The following is a 19,059-nucleotide window of genomic DNA, read 5'->3' as shown; positions in this document are numbered from 1 at the left end:
CTCTGCTCCCCCAAAGGGGAAAGAGAGCCCATCTTTAGGAGTCTGTGGTCTCCTAAGGTTCTCATAGCTAGACTATCTTTTTTTTTCTGTTTGGAGACAGGGTTTCTCTGTGTATCCTTGGCTGTCATGGAACTCTCTGTAGATCAGGCTGATCTTGAACTCAGAGGTTCACCTCCATCTGCCTCCCAAGTGCTGGGATTAAAGTCCTGTGCACCAGACTTGACTGCCTTCACATAACCCACAGGTCTAAGAGACTCAGCACGCTTACCAAGGAGACCACCCTTAGAGTGCTGGACCTAGTTGGTGCTAAGTCCTTAGGAGACTCCTGACGGCCATTCTCACTGTCTTTGTGAAGTTGTCCACTGAGTACCACCAGAGAGAACTCACCAACAAGTCCTTTACAACTAATAACACATAACACTGTTGCTATTGCTAATGCTGTGTTTAAAGACTATTCCTTTAATGCAAATGGGCCTAAATGTTTTTTGTTTTTTGTTGGTTTTTTTTTTTTTATTTTTTTTATTTTCGAGACAGGGTTTCTCCGTAGCTTTTTTGGTTCCTGTCCTGGAACTAGCTCTTTTAGACCAGGCTGGCCTCGAACTCAGAGAGATCCTCCTGCTTCTGCCTCCCGAGTGCTGGGATTAAAGGCGTGTGCCACCACCGCCCGGCAAAAGGGCCTAAATGTTAACACAGCTTGAAAATGGACAGATGCAGGTTCTGAATCAGGCTCAGCTAGCTACTATGTCAACAGACCAGGAAAGTCATTTCACTTTCTCTCTCCTCTGGGACTGCTATAGCTTAAGGAAGATGATGTCCACAAAGCACTCAAATAAGGTCCGATTAGACACTAGCACTTGTCACTGACCCTGAGTGACAAGATGCATGTAACCGGTACCTGCTGAAAGAGTGGTGGTGCCAAGGTTATGCGTTTTTTAATCTTTTAAATTTTATTTATTTGTGTGAGTAGTGGGGGACCTTGAGGAAGTTGGTTCTCTCTACCATACGGTCCTGGGGCTCAGACTCAGGTCATCAGGCTTGGTGGTAGCACATTCACTCACTGAGCCATCTCCTCCATAGTTTTTGTTTGTGCATAGGAGGCCACATGATACATGGAAGCAAGTGAGGCTTTTGACCAGAGTCCCGAGAGACCACAGCACGACCTTATAGCTTCTGTAAGTTTCTGTCTCCCATGGATATTGCCATGTGCCCCGAAGGACTGTGAAGAAATCAGAAATTAATCTGTGAGACTCTCAGAACCAGGAACTGCAACAGGTGCTCAGTGAAGCAGCCACTGCAGAGGAGCCCAGGCTCCCGACTCAGACCACTGGGACTGGATCTCAGCTCCACCAGACCTTTGCTGCCCAGGGACATGCTGACCCTTACACGTCTACTTATCCATATGGCAATGATAACAAGAAGGCTTACCTCACAGAGTTGCTCTTAGGACTAAATGAGTTTGCATATAAAAGCGGCCAACATAAGTAACTAGTCAGCAAATATTTGCTCTATTATTTAGCTAGTATTTATTATTTAATAAAAGAACTACTTAATATTTAATATAAAAAATGAAACAAAAACACTGGCCTGAAACTTTTTGTTCTAATAACTTTAATATAGGAATTGATAGCATCTAGGTCTCTAACCCCAGGTTTCATAGAAACTGAGAAATGAAGCCTGTCCAGCCCAGAAGTTCTACATAGTTCCAAATTCCACCATCAGGTCAGCAGGCCACGTCCTGTACCTTTCAGGAGCTGACAAAATGGGTTAGGAAGACCTTTCCCTTCTCTGGGCTCAAAGGCAAAGATCCACCACAATTTTTAGTGATTCTGACTCTACAGCAGTGTTCTCAGGGGAAGGTGATGCGGAGCCTTGAAGAAGGTTTGGTAAGCTCTGGAGACATAACCAAGAGCCTCTGCGGCAGCTGGCAGCTGGAGCACAGGGAAGCCGCTGAACAGGCGGCAATGCCGCAGGAAAACACCCATAAAGCATTTCTGGTAGAGGGGTCAGTAATGCTGAGAAACCTGCCCTACAGGAAAGCTGCTGTAACCAATACACAATGGTGCCCACGAGATAACAGCCCACTGTCAGACACATACAAAGGACATGTGAATGGAAGCGAGAACTGCCCAGGAAAAGACATGAAAATGAATGGCGATGATGGGGTATCTGGAGCATAAGTGGAATTTTTTAAAGTTCTGAGGCTATTATTAGTATGTTATGAGACTGAAGATAGTGGGAGCTGGAACTCATGGGATATGAATGCCCCCAGCTACACCTCTGAGCTCAGATTCCTCAGACATTCATGACTGCTAGTGTCTTAACAATGCTCTCAGACCAAAAATGAGTAAGGGAAGGAAGGAAGTGTTCAGTGTTTTCTGCAAAATCAAGCTGGGTTTAACAACTTGAAAAGGCTCCTCCAGTTTCCCTCTGCGCTGTCCTACATTACATTACTCGTCCTCTCTCTGCATATTTTTAGATTTTTTGAGACAGGATTTTTCTATGTAGCCCTGTTTGCCCCAGAGCTTGTCATGCAGAGCAGGCTGCTTCTGCCTCTGCCTCCCTATGCTGAGATTAAAGGCATGCACCACCATGCCCAGCTAATTGCTCATTTTAAAATCACTTTCAAATAGTTACCAGGGAATCTGATGGTCAGTTAAACTGGACATGATCTACCATGGTGCTTTTAGATCAGTGAAAAGGATTCTATAACTAAAGGCAAGGTTATAAAACTCTGAATGAAGACAGCAGAGTGAAGGACAGAAACCTAACTCCAACTTGGAGGTAACTACAGTCATACAAAGACCAATGCCACAGACCCCATGGGAAAATGCAAAGCCTTCCCCATTCCCAGGCTCAGAATGGCAAAAGCCTTTCTCTGGTCCAAGTGTGAATGTTTAGGAAAATTGACCAGTGTGTGCAAAAACTACCAGCTATTGCTTCTTCCTCCAGATGTTTACAAAGACTAGCCAATTCCTCTCACTGTGCTGTATACAATAACCATGCCGAGGTTCCAGGTTGTGTGGTAGTTGGAGCCATTATATCAGAGTGTACTTAGTCCATCTGACCACAGCATTGCTGTATATACTTGTCTTTTCTTCATTCCCAGTCAGGATATGACCACAAAGAAGTCACAGGGGCTACCTCTATCCAGCCAGTCAGAGAGGGGTAAAGGATATCTCAAGCAACACAGAGGAAACGGTATTTGTAAAAGCTCAGTAGGAATGGGTGCCTGGTGAGACCAAGGAACAAAAACATCCTGAAGCAGGATAGACCAGGACGGGTCTTGGTCTTTTTGAATGCTGGCTATTACTCTAAGATTAGAAAAGAATTTGAGGGAAGACTTAAATGCTGTTTTATAGTCACCTCCTCCCACCTGTCACACACAAGTCCAGGCATTGGGTGGAGCCCCCACCTTAGGAGGGCAACGGAACACTGCAAGAAGGAGGAAGAGGGCTTCCTTCCACATCCAGGACCAGCAAGTTTCTCAGGTGGAGAGGAAGTTTCCGAGATGGCCATAAGGATGAGCTAGGGTCGGAGCCTCTACCAAGTGCTACAAACCTGGGAAGAGCCCATAAGCAATCTGTCTTCTTCCAGTTGAGAGGCCAGAGCAGACTGTCCTGGTGGTCACCAGGAGCTTCATGTCTCCTTTCTAGCAAAAGGATGTGTCCAGACCCTGTGACGTGCCCAGATACGATCTTAAGAGATGCTGTCTAGGCCTATATAAGACCCCGGAGAACTTTCCCAAAGGATTCTACTACTATACCATTTGAGCACTGGCACACTCGAACTGATGTCCCTGGATAGGAGTTAAGATATTGGAAGGCAAGGGCCAGAGAGATGACTCAGTGGTTAAGAGCACATAATGCTCTTCCTGAGGACCTGAATTTGAGCCATCAGAGGGATCTGACAACCTCTGGCCTCTGTAGGTACTCACACTCATGTGCACAGACCACTCCCCATACAAATAACTAAATAATAAAAATAACTCTTTTAAAGAGAAAGAGAGAGGGTGTCTTCCCAGACTTCTACCCAGAGTAGCAGAGATGTGATCGAGGGAAGAATTTTAAGGATCCTGAACATGATAAACTAAGGATCCACTACAAAGGGAAATTTGCCCAGCAGCCAACTCTTGCTATTGAGAAAGGGACCAGGATGAGCTAAGAGGCCAAGGAGGAAGCAGTGCTGGAGGCACAAGGCACACCAAGTGCAGCCCACAGCCAGATCTGGAGTAGGAAGGCAACAATGGAGTAAGCAGAGTCCAAAGGAACTGGCGGCCTATCCTGGAGGGGGTGGAGCAGCCAAGGCAGTGTCTACAGAGAGCAGGCTACAAGCCAGATACTGCTATCAGATGCCTGCTTTGCCCCTGCTAGCTCGCATCTTCACAAACCAGCTTCTTCGCGAGGCTCCACCTTCTACAGGTTTAACTGTCATGCCAATGAAATGATAAGGATATGTATGCAGCGTTCAGCACCAAGCCTGATGCATGATATAACCCAGTAGGCTGAGTCCAAATAAGACCAGAGGAAAAGGGAGGCCTGAGAGAAGAGTGCACAAGACACCCGAAGATCCAGCAGTGACCCTGGCATGAAGGAGCCCCTGCTGGGTGTGGTGGCACAGGCTTTTAGGCCAGCCTAGTTTACATAGTGAGACCCTTTCTCAAACAACAATGAAAACACACACAAGGCCTAGCCTTCAAGGAGCTTATATTACATGGGGGAAGGGGCAGCCATGAACCAGTAAACAGTGTCAGAAAGGGAAACAGGTGGACAGACAGGGACACTAGGGCTAGTCTGAGTACTGTACACAAAGGACTAAGGGAGAAAGAAGCAATTGGAAGGCCTTTCTAGCCATAAAAGGTCAGCAAGAACCGAGAGAGAGCAAGGTTATCTGGCAGAAGAAGCTGGGTGATGGGAACAACCTGTGCAAAGGGTCTGTAGTGAGGCCTGGCAAGTGCCCAGGGTGGCCCCAGAAGAGGAGAGCAAGCAGCAGGCTAAGGCGTGGCAGCAGCCAGCTCACAAAGCTGGGTACCCTGCAAAGACCCTGGCTTTCACCTAAATAAAATGGAAGCTACTTAGGGGTCTTGGTAGGGAATACACATCAGGGGTACAAGGGAGGAAGGCCAGCTAGAGGCTATGATTACAGGTGAGGTGACTTGGGACTACTCCCTTTTCCCCGGGCCAGTGGATCCTGTAGGGTGATGGGGAACCAGCAACTAGTCTTCCCTCCTGTTTTGAGCACTCCCTGCTCTTCCCCACTTCTGTTCACCTACAAACAAAAGTTACACTGCCCACGGATGTGTCATATGCTGTGGAGGGCGCATTCCTTTATTTATTTTTACCATGGGCCTATAATCCCATTTTTACAGGATAGGAAGCTGGCGTCCACAAACTAGATAAATGCTACTTGGAGTACTAAATCAATGTGGCTTTTGGTGTCACGACTCAGTGTCCTTGCTGAGACATTCTGTCATCTGACACCTGGCCAAAAAAAAAAAAAGGGCCCCAGACTGTCCAGGCTGAAGAGGCTTCTCCGGGAACGAGCAGTTCCCGTTAACAGAAGGCATGAAAGCTCTCGCCATGCAGGCTGCAGCCCCACACCCAGGATGATCAGCCAGCGATGTCCCTTCTCTCCTCACACTAACTGACGAAAGCAGGCGAGACCTCAAGAATGGAGCACACGAAGAAAAACACGCATCTCCATCACTCCCCACAGCTCTGACTCACTTTTTATTAGCCTGGAAAGGCAATCCCAGAAAATACACTCCCTTTCCTTCCCTCAGATTACAAAGGACCGAAATGGGGTCAATGTGAGGTTCCCAACTTAGAAACCTAATTCCAGGGCCAATTGGGCTTTGTAGTTCCACATGGCATCCCAAAGAATAGTGCTGTAAATAGAATCCTTTTTAAATAAGCACCCTGTCAGATACCATAGTCCTGTCCTAGAAGACTACATATAAAACCAGGTCTTGTGGTTACAGCAAGGGAAGGGTGGCAGAAAGAATGGGGAGGGCCAGACACCCGCAAATTCACAACCACCTTCGGAAACATTTCCATTCACCCAACACATATTTAGTGAGTGCCTGTATGTGCATGTAGAACTGACATGCACATACACATCTGTGTACAACATGTACTCAGCCCTTTTCTAGAAGAGACAAAAGAGGAAAAACTGCCTTTTTAAGACTTCCAAGTGGAGGCAGGGCACAGTCAAAGACCAGGGAGTTTAAGAAACTCACCTGGATTTTAGTATTAGTAAGGGAATACGAGTCTCGTTTATCAGATGCTGATTTATTTCTGTGTCAGGAAACTAATAGCTCCCATGGTGGTGCACGCCTTTAATTTCAGGGTTTGTGATGCAGAGGCAGGAAGGATCTCTGAGTTCAGGGCCGGCCTGGTCTACACAATGAGTTCCAGAATAGCCAGGGTTAGTTACATGGTGAGACCCTGTCAATCAATCAATCAATCAATCAAGAGAGGGAGGAGGAAGAAAATAAGGAGAGGGAGGAGGAAGAAGAAAAGGAGGAAACTACTGGTCTATTAATTACGAGATATTTTTGTTTTATGTTTGTGTTTTGAGAGACAGATTAGAGAGAGAAAAGGGTAAGAAAAATAATTTCCTTTGGTGGGTGCTTCAGAATTTCTGGCAGATCTGTGTGGGATATCCAGAGCACAAGGAGGAAATGCGCTTGGCTTGAAATCAAAGCCCTCTGTCTTAGTCAAAACTCTTAGCCAGGAGTTATGATTCACGCCTTGCAATCCCACCAAGCAGGTGGAGAACCAATGCCTCAAGTCTGAGGAAGCCAGCCTTGGCTACAAAGCAGGACCTTGTCTTAACACAACCAATCCTTCCCAAACAAAAGGACTCACTAACCTTGGCAAATCCCTAATGGTTCTGAGGCATCAGTTTCTCTAAAAAGAGGGAGTTGGCTTAGTAAGAAATGATAAATGGGTCCATGTGAAACTCAAACTTAATAATGGCTGCCTAGCACGCTTGGGTGAGGACTCAGAAGTCGAATCCACACACAACAGAAAGATCAATATGGATTAGTGATGTTTGCTGTGACTCAGAACCTGAGCGGCCCTGCTGCTGTGATTACCCTGGGGTCACATGAGCAGGACTCGTTCCTCTCTCAGCACTGACGTACCTGAGCAGGAGTCATTTAATCTAGTGAAGATTAAAATCCCTTTTCATGATCTAACAGTTACAGAACTCTCCTTAAAAACAGAGTGCCTATTTTTCAGTAGCCTTGGCAGGCCTCAAATGTGAGCCTCCTGTCTCAGCTGCTCAGGCAGTCAGAATGGCAGACATCCACTACCAGGCCTGGTACCTGTTTTCTGATACAAGATTAGAGAAACTGTTACGTTCAGTTTTTCACCCAACTGTTTCTACTATTGCATGTTCATAAGAATTTACATCTGTGTGGGGTTCACCTGCCACTGCCAGAACTGTGTTTCCAAAGACCTCCCATCCTGCAAAATGACGCCACCATCCCTCCCCAATCAAGGAGGGTTTAATTCCTCTCCCTTGGAATGGAATATACACTAGAGAACTGTGACTGCTTTGACTAAAAGAGTGGATGAAGGCAAGTATAAGGGTGTATGCCTGTAATCCTAACACTCAAAAAGGAGAGGCAGGAAGATTGCAGGTTGAAGACCACCTGAGCTACATATACATAGCAAAAGCCTGCCTCAAAGAGTATGGAAGAGAGAAATATCATTTGAGGGACAAAATGAACATTACAGACTATTGCACTGGGATTAAATGTGGTTTGGGGAAATCTGGGTGATCTGTACCACTTTTGCAATGTTTACATACATCTGAAATTATTTTAGGATCAAGTTAAATGAGTATTTTGTTTATTTTTAAAGGAAGATTTGGGACCTAACCACCCTGAAGCTTCCCACGAAGGGAAGGAAGGGGAGGGGAAAGCAGAGGGAGAGACACCCTGCACCCAAGTGTTTCAAACCACTCAGCTAAGATAGTTGGTCGGTGACTACTTATGGAGTTCTTGTTAAAATGAATCAGAAGTACAAATTCTGCCCAAACTAAAAGGCTTGACAGACAGAATATGGCTGAACTGAATGAAATCTTTAAGGAAACTGAAGAAGTCACGCACAGCGAGTGAGAGTGGAGAGCCCAAGGCTGGCGGGAAACACAAGAACAAAGGCCTCTGGGTCCAGACTTAACAAGAGAATCTTCTTAGCAGCCTCATAGCCAGTCTGCCCCCATGCTTCTCTCCCTCTCAGCCTCTTGAAGGGACACCGAAGAGGAGCAGATGCACCTCTTCTCCGCAGTGCAGGGTAAATCAAACCAAAGCACGACTTTATTTTGATGCAAAGTTAGCGGGAATGTTTATGAAACTTACGACAGGACAGAAAGGGTGCAGTGGTGCCTGGCATGGCCGTGCAGGTCTATAATCCAGCATTTGGGAAACCAGGGAATTAATAAATTCAAGGTCATCCTCAGCGACACAGTGAGTTTGAGTCTAGCCTGGACTACATGAGGCCCTGTCTCAAAACACAGGTAGGGGTTGCCAGAGAGCAAGCACACTGTTATTATGGTCTGTGTCGCGCAGAAAAGAGCTGAACTAACCTTTCCTACAAAGTTCTATTGAAATTACAATTATAATCTTTAATTTAATTGCTCAGCTGACCACAACTTTCACTGGTAGCAGAAAGCCTTAAATTCTAGCCAGCAGGATCTGGCTGCCACAGCAGTCTCATATGTGATCCTGTGCGGGGTTGTTCCCATTCAAGGCTAAGTGGTGTCTCGAGCTTCCCTTCATCCCGCACCCCTGCTCTTATTCATCTTCCCAGGAATCCTGAACATATTTCAGGGTTCCTTCCCTCTATGTTGTAGGAGGGCTTCTGCTCCCTGAAGCCTCTGCTCCCACACTCCCTTTTTATCTTGGAAGCTGTCTTTCCTCTGGGGGGGCGGTCTCTGTTGCTCGTTAGTGATAAGGGCTGAGGTTCTGTCACAGGTTACCTTACAGTCTGCAGGAAAACAGTGAGGCTACTTGAATATGGGTGCTGAGGAGCTAAGCTGGACATAAAATGAACAATAAGTGAGTCCATTCGTGCACATACGGGAGGAGGAAGTTCTCCTGGAGATGTGGCAGAGGTGATGACAGGTTTCATGCAGATGTTTTATTTTGATCTGCAGATGTGTAGGGCAGGATGGAGCAAAGTGGGAATGAGGGGTGAGTGTGAAACAGAAGTAACAAGTCTAGTCCACATAGAAACTACTTCAACGATAGATTTTTTATTTTTATTTTTGCTGTATGTATGTCTATGTACCATGTGCATGCCTGGTGTCTGCAAAGGACAGAAGGGGGTGTTGGATTCCCTGGAACTGGAGTTACATACAGATGGTTATGAGCTGACATGTGACTGTTGGGAATGGCACCTGGGTCCTCTAGAAGAGCAGCCAGTGCTCTTAACTGCTGAGAGTTCCAAACCCTCAATGGTGGACTGTTTAAACTAATGTTGTTATTGGCTGAGATGCCTGGTAGTCTTGGATATGAATCTATTTAATTCATGGGAGAGAATACGAACAGCAAAATATATCTCCTTCCAGGACTGGGAGCTAGTCGACCCAATGACGAGAGATGCTACAGAGTGGTTCGTGCAGGCAAACCAACACTCTATTCGTCAAAGTGAGACCATCTTGGACATCCTGGACCCAGCCACACTGACAGCTGGGTTAAATCACACAAGTGACCCCACAAGAGATAACGTGAAATAAAAGAATCTCCCTGCCTGCCAACACACAGAATAATAATACAACCACTGTTTTAAGTCAGTGAACTTTGGGGTGTACCGTCATTAATAAATAGTTAAAATATTACCTTGATAAGCCTCAGACTCTACCTCTTCAGCGTAGGGCTGATGTTACAGGTTTGTTGTCAACACTACACGAGGCTGACAGTGAGCACAATGCACAAGAAATACTTGTTATAGTTAGGAAAAGTCGTGAGAGACCCTAAACACAAGTTGCTGGCATGCCCTTTGAGAAGCCTTATTCCCACAGGTACTTCCATTTATGTGATTTCCAAAGGTTAGGCTTCTGAGACAGATAAAAGGTTTTGTTTTGTTTGTTTGTTTGTTTTTAGTTTGGGTCACAATTTCTTACTAAAAATCTCTTTATTATTTATTTGTGTGTGTGCACACGCCACAGTTCAAGTATATGAAGATAAACGGACAGCATGCAGGCGTGGGTTCTGGTTATCAAACAAGCTGTCAGGTTGGCAGCAAGCTCCTTTGCCCATGGAGCCATCCTGCAGACCCTTTACTACAAGCCTGAAAAATGAACTATGTATCATAAACAGATGACCAAAGAAAGTTCTTAGGTTAGCTACTTGGCCACCCACGAATCACATGCATATTAAGCCCTTAATAATTACCAGAAGTCGATTAAGAATGGCCTCCTTCCTTTGAAGGAGGAACCATTTCCACCTGTGCAGCTATTAACAGAAGGAACTGAGTACACACTTGAACTTCAGTAGGAAGAGCTGCAGGAGATAAACCTAAAATCTTCTAACTGGAGACGAAAGGCTTAAATTTCCATGTGAAGCTCGGATACTTTAATAGGACAGCATATGATCTGACTGGAGATCTCAGACACAAGGCCAAGAATGAGGAGTGAACCAGTTCCCCAAAGGTTCCCTCTGTAATGAACGCCTCCCCCAGAGTGCGAGTCACAGACGGGGCCCCACCTGAGAAAAGCTGACCAGCTGGCAGTATCTGCTTTGTTTGGGCACACAATGAATGCAGGTAGTTAATGATTCACAGTCGCGGAGAAGGATGTTAAATAGCTTCCAGCTGCATTTGTGAATTATGATTGCTAACACTAAACTAAGAGTCCTTTAATCTTAGGAATAAAGAAGCTTTCTTTTCTCAAAATGGCTGACATCAATACTAATTAAATGAACAAAAGAGAATCAAATCGGCATTTTCTGCATGAAGTTCACCAAATCTAGGACATGCTTGCTCTAGACAAACTGAATATTCTAAATTCTAAAATCATCAAATGCACACTAGAGGGTAGGCCTGGAAATGGCACAGACGACCACGAGTGCCCTGGGTGAAGGATGAGATGCCGGACAAGCACTGGGCAGAGGCTACCAGACAAGCCGGACCCTAGGCTAATTCCTTTCCATAGCCCAGTGAAGTGCAAACCCCTGACTGGACACCTTGGAGAGTGTATATCTGGATTAACCCTAAAGCGTGCCGGGCAGGAGGTCTCTCTGGGGCAGAGCACTTGTCTAACATACACAAGGCCCTAGTTTTGCTCCTGGAATTACTGCAAGGATTAAATGCTGATGGACATAAAGCTTTTGGGAAATCATTTGGCATAAACCAAGAAGTTGGTAAAATTAATTATTTTTAAAAGCTGAAACAGCTATGAATAGCTATAAATAGCCACGAGACATGTATGCAGCACAATGCTTCTCACCATGTTTTATTTCTAACCCTGCACTGACCGACAGCTTTCGTGAAGTGTGATTACATGCTTGACTGTCGGGAATATCAAATTATTCTTTTTTTTTTTTAAGCATTTGCTCTCACTTTCTGTCCTCACAGGCCACTAACAGTTCACTGTCAATAAGTGAACTGCCTTGAGTTGCACTGTTCTCGCATACACGAAGGACTCAGAACAACTGCACTCTCAAGTCATAGACTAAACAGACTTAGGAAAACCAACTCCAACAAGCAGGATGACTTGAGGGCCAACAAGCTAACAGATAAAATAACCCCAATAAGCTAAAACAAAACAAAACACAACTGGAAGAGAGAGATACCAGTCGGTATTTTCCCCATCAGTGCTGTAGGACAGTGGTTCTCAACCTGTGGGTCTCGACCCCTTTGGGGTCTCACACCCTGCATATCAGATATTTACGTTATGACTTATCAATAGCAAAATCACAGTGATGAAGTAGAAATGAGATGATTTTACGGCATAAGGAACTGTATTAAAGGGTCTCAACATTAGGAAGGCTGAGAATCACTGAATGGGAGGTAGGCCCTAGAGAGCAAGTAGCCCAGAAGTCATCCACACAGAGGGTCCAAGGGGCACAAAGGAGAAAGGTAGAACTGACTGGGGGCCTCAAGTTTCTCACTCTGTGCGTCAGCACCAAACATCAATCAGAAACCACAAAGGTCAGAGTTTCTTCTTTGCCAGCACTCTCTGGTGGTGTGGCACTGAAGACACGCACATTCCCACAGTCACAGACACCCACCTGTGGTCTTGGGAGGCTCCTGAGGTCCACCCTGCCAGCCGTACTGCGGATATCCTTGATAGGGGTATCCCTGAGGAGGTGGGTAGGGGTACCCCTGAGGAGGTGGGGCTCCCATAGGCCCCATCGGCTGTTGTGGATAAGGTGGGTATGGGGCCGTTGGGCCAGGGCCCGGATATGGTGGAGGGTTCTCTGGATTCATCAGGAACCTAGCAATGCACCTAAGAGACAAAGGAAATAAAAATTATTTGCATATGAAAATCATTAGGAAACATTTTCCAGCTGATGAGATCATTTACCAAATGCCTTAAAGGTGTCTCAAAGACTGGAACACCTCTGGCCGTGTCCATCTGGGTTCATTCTCACCAGAACCACAAGGCTATTCTCTTACATGGCTGCATGTTTCCCCTTTGTCTTCCTTTCTGTTCTACAGTCAGCTGTGACAATGGATCAATCAAGTCAGTTTGGGGTCACCACCATGTACCTGCCTAGTACCTGTGGTCTCTTAAATAAATGTGTTGGATGATAACCAGATCTTTTGTTTTTAAATTCCCTGAAATGTCCATGAATGTGGTGGACAGCTTTAAGAGAGTAGAAAATCTAACAGCACCACAACCAGAATAGTAGATGCTGCTCCACTAGAAAACCCTCCAATAAACAAGGTTAGGCTACAGTAGTACTAAGAGCTGGCACTGCCAGCAGTGACCAGACACATCCCTGCTTTGGGTTCTGGGATAATATGGTTCTTTCCAGACCCACTGCTCTAAGCAGTGAGCTGCCCATGGAGTACACCAAGAAAAAGTTTCCCCCAGGCTTCCACACTCTCGGGATTCTCTGAAAGACTCACCAGTTCACAAGTTCCTGCCCACAGTGGTTTGTTTCTATGAGGGAGGCTACACTTCCTAGCCCCCGAGCCTATTAAATATTCTCTTGACTGGACTTGAAGCTCTGAGGGCCAACATATTGCTTCCATCATCGCTACAATCTCCACAGTGCCTGGCACAGAGACTTCCAGATTAAAAGCAAACAAATCATAACTGGGGAACAGGCCATACTCCACATGAGTCACAAAATGGCATGAGATCTGCGATACCGGACTGCCTGACTGTTAAGCATCTCCTAGACTAATATTTAACTTTTCACCTATTTGAGTATCTTCTAACCCCAATTAAATAGTAGGAAAGAGTCAAATAATCACAACTTAGTCATCTCATTATTAATTCTTCTCCAGAATATGGAATCAATATTAAGTGATTTCCTGAAGGCCAGAGCTATGAAGGTTCCCTAGGGGTTCTGGATTAAAGTAACATATTTTTCTGGTTATCTATTTAACGTCCATATTCTTCCTTCCAAATAGTTACCAGATTCCCAGTTAGATGCCATCAGTTCTTCCTATAGCTCATGCGCTTCAAGAAAAGCTCATCTTGTCCCAGCTCCAGGAGGGAGCCTCCACGGCCAAGCCAATCATGGTCGGCATCTCCCGTTTTCATCACAAATGATTCAAGGAACCCGGAACTGAGCGGATGATAAAAGTCATTTCCTGGTCACTGGGACTGGTGACCAGTCTGCAGTGGTTCAGTCAGTAGAAAGCTCTAGCATGTTTATCCAAGCTCCCCTGGCCACTAATACAGACACACAAAGTCTATGAAAACTATGACTGGCAAAATAACTGCCAGCCAATCAGCAATTGTGTCAGCCTTAAGACACAGTGGGCATTTCACACAAGCAGATCAAAAGAAGGTGGAGTTCCAGACGACTGTACAACAGATTATAAATTAAAGACTAAAGTCCAGCCTCCCTACGCTGTCTGTATAGGGTTTCTAGTCCTGGGAACCAGTGATTACCTCATTAAGTAACAAGCGACGATGTGTAAACACACACTAGGAAGTGGGCTATAGTGGGGAGTAGATATCAGTGTGGCTCAAATTCTTCTCTTGGCAAAGGGTTGGAAGACAAAATGACTGCTAGAGTAAAGGCATAAACCTAGCGGAGGAAGGACAGGGAGAGGGAGAGGCCCTTGAAGGAAATTATAAATCAGTGTTTGTTTGGAATCAGTGTTATAAGGGAATCATCTGCATTATGCCTCCCACTTTAAAGTCTTACTTTTTCAGGGTCTGATAGGGACTCAAAAAACAACTAGTGGGGCTGCGGGGATGGTTCGGCGGCGAGTGAAGGACTTGCTGCTTTACTCAAGTGTGAGACCAGAGTTGTACTCTCCAGAACCCACATAAAGTCAGGCTCAGCAGCACATAAATGTCTGTAATCCTGTTGTACACAGCCACAAACAACAGAGAATGTCCTCCACACACGCATCATGGCAAGTGTGTTTGTATGTGCACACACGAATGCACGCGCACACACATCCCTCAAGAACAAACAGTGAAAACCGTCGATGATTTTTCCCATTCTCTGACCTCTGTTATATGCCAACACGACATCCCATCCTATGCTAGGAAGCCTTTGCCCACAGTGACTACTCTGACAAGCATTGCCCGAACGTAGACATAGGGAACACTGAGCGCTTGTGCAGTTTGTTTCTTCTCTCCTATCAGGAAGGCCAATTAACCTAGAAATCAATCTCATTAACTCTCATATGCCCATGCCTTTATTATTTAGTTAGTTAGCTAGTTAGCTAATTAGTTAGCTAGCTAGCTAGCTAGTTATTTTGGTTTTTCGAGATAGGGTTTCTCCATGTAACCTTGGCTTTCCTGGAACTCACTCTGTAGACCAGGCTGGCCTTAAACTCACAGAGATCTGCTTACCTCTGCCTCCAGAGTGCTGGGATTAAAGATGTGTGCCACCACTGCCTGGTTCCCATTATTTAAGTCATCGAAGTAGAACATAGTCAATGCAACTACTCTGCCTGAAATTCATTATATATGACCTAACTCCATTAAAACTGTGTTTTAAGCTGATCCATCCAGCAAGCCTACGCTGTAATTACCATTTTCATCCCAGGCAAAGCCAAAGGCTATCCTTCCCCAAAGACATGATTCTGAGAACAATGGGCAGTGTAGAAGAAACAACGAAGCGTGCAGAACTGTCACACTCGGAGCCTGCTGCCGCCACACTTCCTGACTACTCTCAACCCATTTGTCTGTTTTCACTCCTCGCTGTCCTGTGCGCTTCTCTCCCTGAGACCATCAAAACACTATTCCAAATGAATGTGCCCTTGCCCCTCAATCACGGCTCCTTTTAGTGTATGCCTTTCTCCCTTTGTTCAAGCAACAACAAGTCTAAAGAGGAAACAAAATCATCTGTTCTTGGAGACACGCACAGAAAGCCATACGGCTCCGACAACCATGACTCCCTCCCGCATGAGCCTGCGTTCCCCAGGCAGCCATCTTACAGGGACAGAGATAGTTCTATGTTCAGTTTCTTCTAAGCAAACACGAACAAACAATAAAAACCCACTCACAATGAAAGAACAGCCAAAGCCAGAGAGAGAGAATCTAAACTGGAATCAAGGGTCTAGAGCTAGGATTTGAAAAGCAGGACTTCACTTAGGGCAAACCTATTATTGTCCAGCCACTAAAGAAACAAACTGACCTGACCAAGATCCCCTAACACAGACACATGAATTACAAACCATGCTTCATTCATTAGCAAAGTACTAATTTTGAATCTGAGACACTGGACTTTGTTACTTGACTGGTTTCCCTCATAAATTTGGTAAAACATGAGCTTTGCTGAAAGTAGAGCATTACTAAAGACGAATGTACACAGTATGAAGTATTAAAGACAAACTGGAGCTTCAAAGGGAAGAGCTGAAAGGGTGCCACAGCAGGATCCGGGAATGGACTAGACTATCCACTGTTCTCCCCATCTCATTCAGGACGCACACAACACAGCCTCAAGATCACCGTCATTCTGCAGTATGATGAGATGGGCAATAGCTGTTTGGGAAAGTGGTTCACAGAGACACTGTAAGGACTCATCAAGGCCAAGAAATAAAAATATGATAGTTTTGAAAAATGCCATTGTTACAGTCTACCTGGTAGCTGCCGGCACTGCCCCTATGGGCAGTATGGTGAATACATTTCCTTCAGAAAAACTGAACAAGCCGGGCGGTGGTGGCGCACGCCTTTAATCCCAGCACTCGGGAGGCAGAGGCAGGCGGATCTCTGTGAGTTCGAGACCAGCCTGGTCTACAAGAGCTAGTTCCAGGACAGGCTCCAAAACCACAGAGAAACCCTGTCTCGAAAAACCAAAAAAAAAAAGAAAAAAGAAAAAAAAGAAAAACTGAACAGTGGTAAAAAATTAGATACCAGCCAGGCAGTAGTGACACACGTCTTTAATCCCAGCACTCAGGAGGCAGAGACAGGCAAATCTCTAAGTTCATGGCCAGTCTGGTCTACAGAGTGAGTTCAAGAACAGGGCTACACAGAAAAACCTTGTTTCAAAAACAAAACAAATCCAACACCAATACAGAAGAGGACAACAAAGAAATGACTTCTCCAGTCAACTATGGTAAGGCCATGCACAGAGAACTTCTATTTACTGCTTTATATATTAATGAATGGACAAAGATTATCAGACACTGGAGGGTGAGGCCTTCAACATAAAAACCAGAAAGGGCCAGGTGGTGGTGGTGCTGCCTTTAGTCCAGCATGTGGGAGGCAGAAGCAGGCAAGCCTCAGTGAGTTCGAGGCCAGCCTGGTCTACAGAGTGAGTACCAGGACAGGCTCCAAAGCTGCACAGAGAAACCCTGTCTTGAAAACCAAAAGCAAAACAAAAACAAACAAAAAGACCAAAAAGGGGTCGGCAGAATGGCTTGGCAGGTGAAAGAGCTTTCTTCCGGGCCTGATGACCCAAGTTCAATCCTTGGGAAAAAAGCACTGTCTTTCACAAATTGTCCTCTGACCTCCACATGGGTACTACATAAAGCAGGGAAAAGAAATCATAATCCACACACCTATAGAAGAAAAAAGATACTCCGGTACATCCATCTCATTAGTTTATCTATTAGTGGGCTCTGTTTTCATTTCTGTGTGTATACGTAGGGGTCCAGTGCTGAAGATTCAACCCAGAGCCTCACACATGCTAGGCAAGCACTCAACCATTAAACTACACCCTTAGCTCTATGCTCTCGAAATACAACTGAATTCTGTGCGGCAGAGTTTAAGAGTTGGAGAGATGTCTCAGCTGGCAAAGAGTTTACCAGGAATACATAAAGACCTGAGTTCAATCCGAGAAGCCACATAAAAAGCGGAGCATAGCAGCCATTGATGTATAATCCCAGTGCTGGGGAAGAGCAAAGGGATCCCTGGAGTTTCCTGGCCTGCTAGTCTAGCCAAAATGACGAGTTCCAGGTTGAGAGAAACTCTGTCTAAAAAATAAGATGAAAATGGACAAGAGGAGACTTTGAGACAGGCTAACAGGATGTGGAAAAAAAAAACTCTACTCAATATGTGTGTGTGTGTGTGTGTGTGTATACACAAAACTGTCAAAGTTAAAAGTAAAACTGGGCAGTGGTGGCTCACACCTTTAATCCCAGCACTCAGGAGGCAGAGGCAGGCGGATCTTTGTAAATTCGAGGCCAGTTTGGTCTACAAAGTGAGTTCTAAGACAGCAAGGGCTTACACAGAGAAACCCTGTCTCAAAAAAATAACATGAAATAAACAAAGAAGACTAGAAAAAGACATCAACCTCTGGCCTACCTATGTACATGCACACACACACATATGAAGAAAAAACTTGAAAGCTATGTAGTCTGCACAATTCCACATTTTGCTAAAATAAAAACTAACAAAAAGATCAATGTAATACAACAGAATAATCCTGGGCTGGAGAGAGCACAATTGTAAACAAGGTGCCATGCAAACCTGAGGAACGCCACATCTCTCCCTTTCTCTCTCCTCTCTCTCTCTCTCCTCTCTCTCTCTCTCATACACCAAATTCAATTCAATTTTTATTGTAATTATCCAATTTTATTATGTTTGTTTATAGCCGGGCGGTGGTGGCGCACGCCTTTAATCCCAGCAGAGGCAGGCGGATCTCTGTGAGTTCGAGACCAGCCTGGTCTACAAGAGCTAGTTCCAGGACAGGCTCCAAAACCACAGAGAAACCCTGTCTCGGAAAAAAAAAAAAAAAAACCCTCTTATAACAATGTGCAACACACAGTATGTTTGTTTATGTGTGTGTGTGTGTGTGTGTGTGTGTGTGTGTGTGTGTTGTGAGCATGAGTGTACCATGACACTTATGTGAAGACGAGAGGATGACTTGTGGGAGTTGGTTCTCTCCTTTTACCATGTGGGTCCCAGGGATTGAACTTGGGTCATCAGGCTTGGTGGTAGGTGCCTGTAACTGCTGTGCCATCTTGCTATCCCCTAAATTAAACTTCAAAAAAAATTAATAGAATGTCAAGTCCTAACACAAATTCACAGTACAGTGACTTAATTTAACAGAAAGGCACCTCTGCAATTCAGAAAGGAAAAGACTGTGTTCCCAATAAAATAATCTAGATTAATGGCTGTGGGGGGAGGGGTGATTCCTAGCTTTATATACAAAAATAACTCAACACATCACAGAACTATAAATAAAAGCTAGAGCATCACACTTTTAGGAAAAAGCATGTCATATGTTCAGTTTCTCTTCTGACTCAGCAATTCTCTTCCCTGATAACCAGTTATGCCTCCCTTAACTATAGGGATGCTTCTGAGGAATCGGAATGGCTACAGAGTCCTGCTTTAACTACAGTATTCATTCTGAGGATTCCGTGGAGCTATGTCATTGGTGATTTACTTGCTGTGCAAGCTACAGAATCTTTTAACAAACTACAACTCCTGCTGTATCACCACTAAGCAGTTTAAAGGGACCACTTT

The 19,059-nt window shown here is 45.0% G+C and overlaps 1 long non-coding RNA gene across 1 annotated transcript in view; it reads right to left on the bottom strand.

The window, feature by feature from the left end:
- Positions 1-19,059, bottom strand: part of LOC121443015 — a 55,543-nt gene that overhangs the window by 25,382 nt on the left and 11,102 nt on the right. The window contains exon 2 of the long non-coding RNA XR_005973619.1: positions 12,239-12,456. This is a non-coding gene — a long non-coding RNA (uncharacterized LOC121443015). The remainder of the gene's footprint in view (positions 1-12,238; positions 12,457-19,059) is intronic.

Source organism: Microtus oregoni, unplaced genomic scaffold (genome assembly GCF_018167655.1).
Source record: "Microtus oregoni isolate MIOR12 unplaced genomic scaffold, Mior012 000098F_ref0000018, whole genome shotgun sequence".
In the NCBI taxonomy this organism is placed as follows: domain Eukaryota; kingdom Metazoa; phylum Chordata; class Mammalia; order Rodentia; family Cricetidae; genus Microtus; species Microtus oregoni.
Note: the sequence above shows the minus strand (reverse complement) of the source record. Positions and strands in the feature narration are given on the sequence as shown.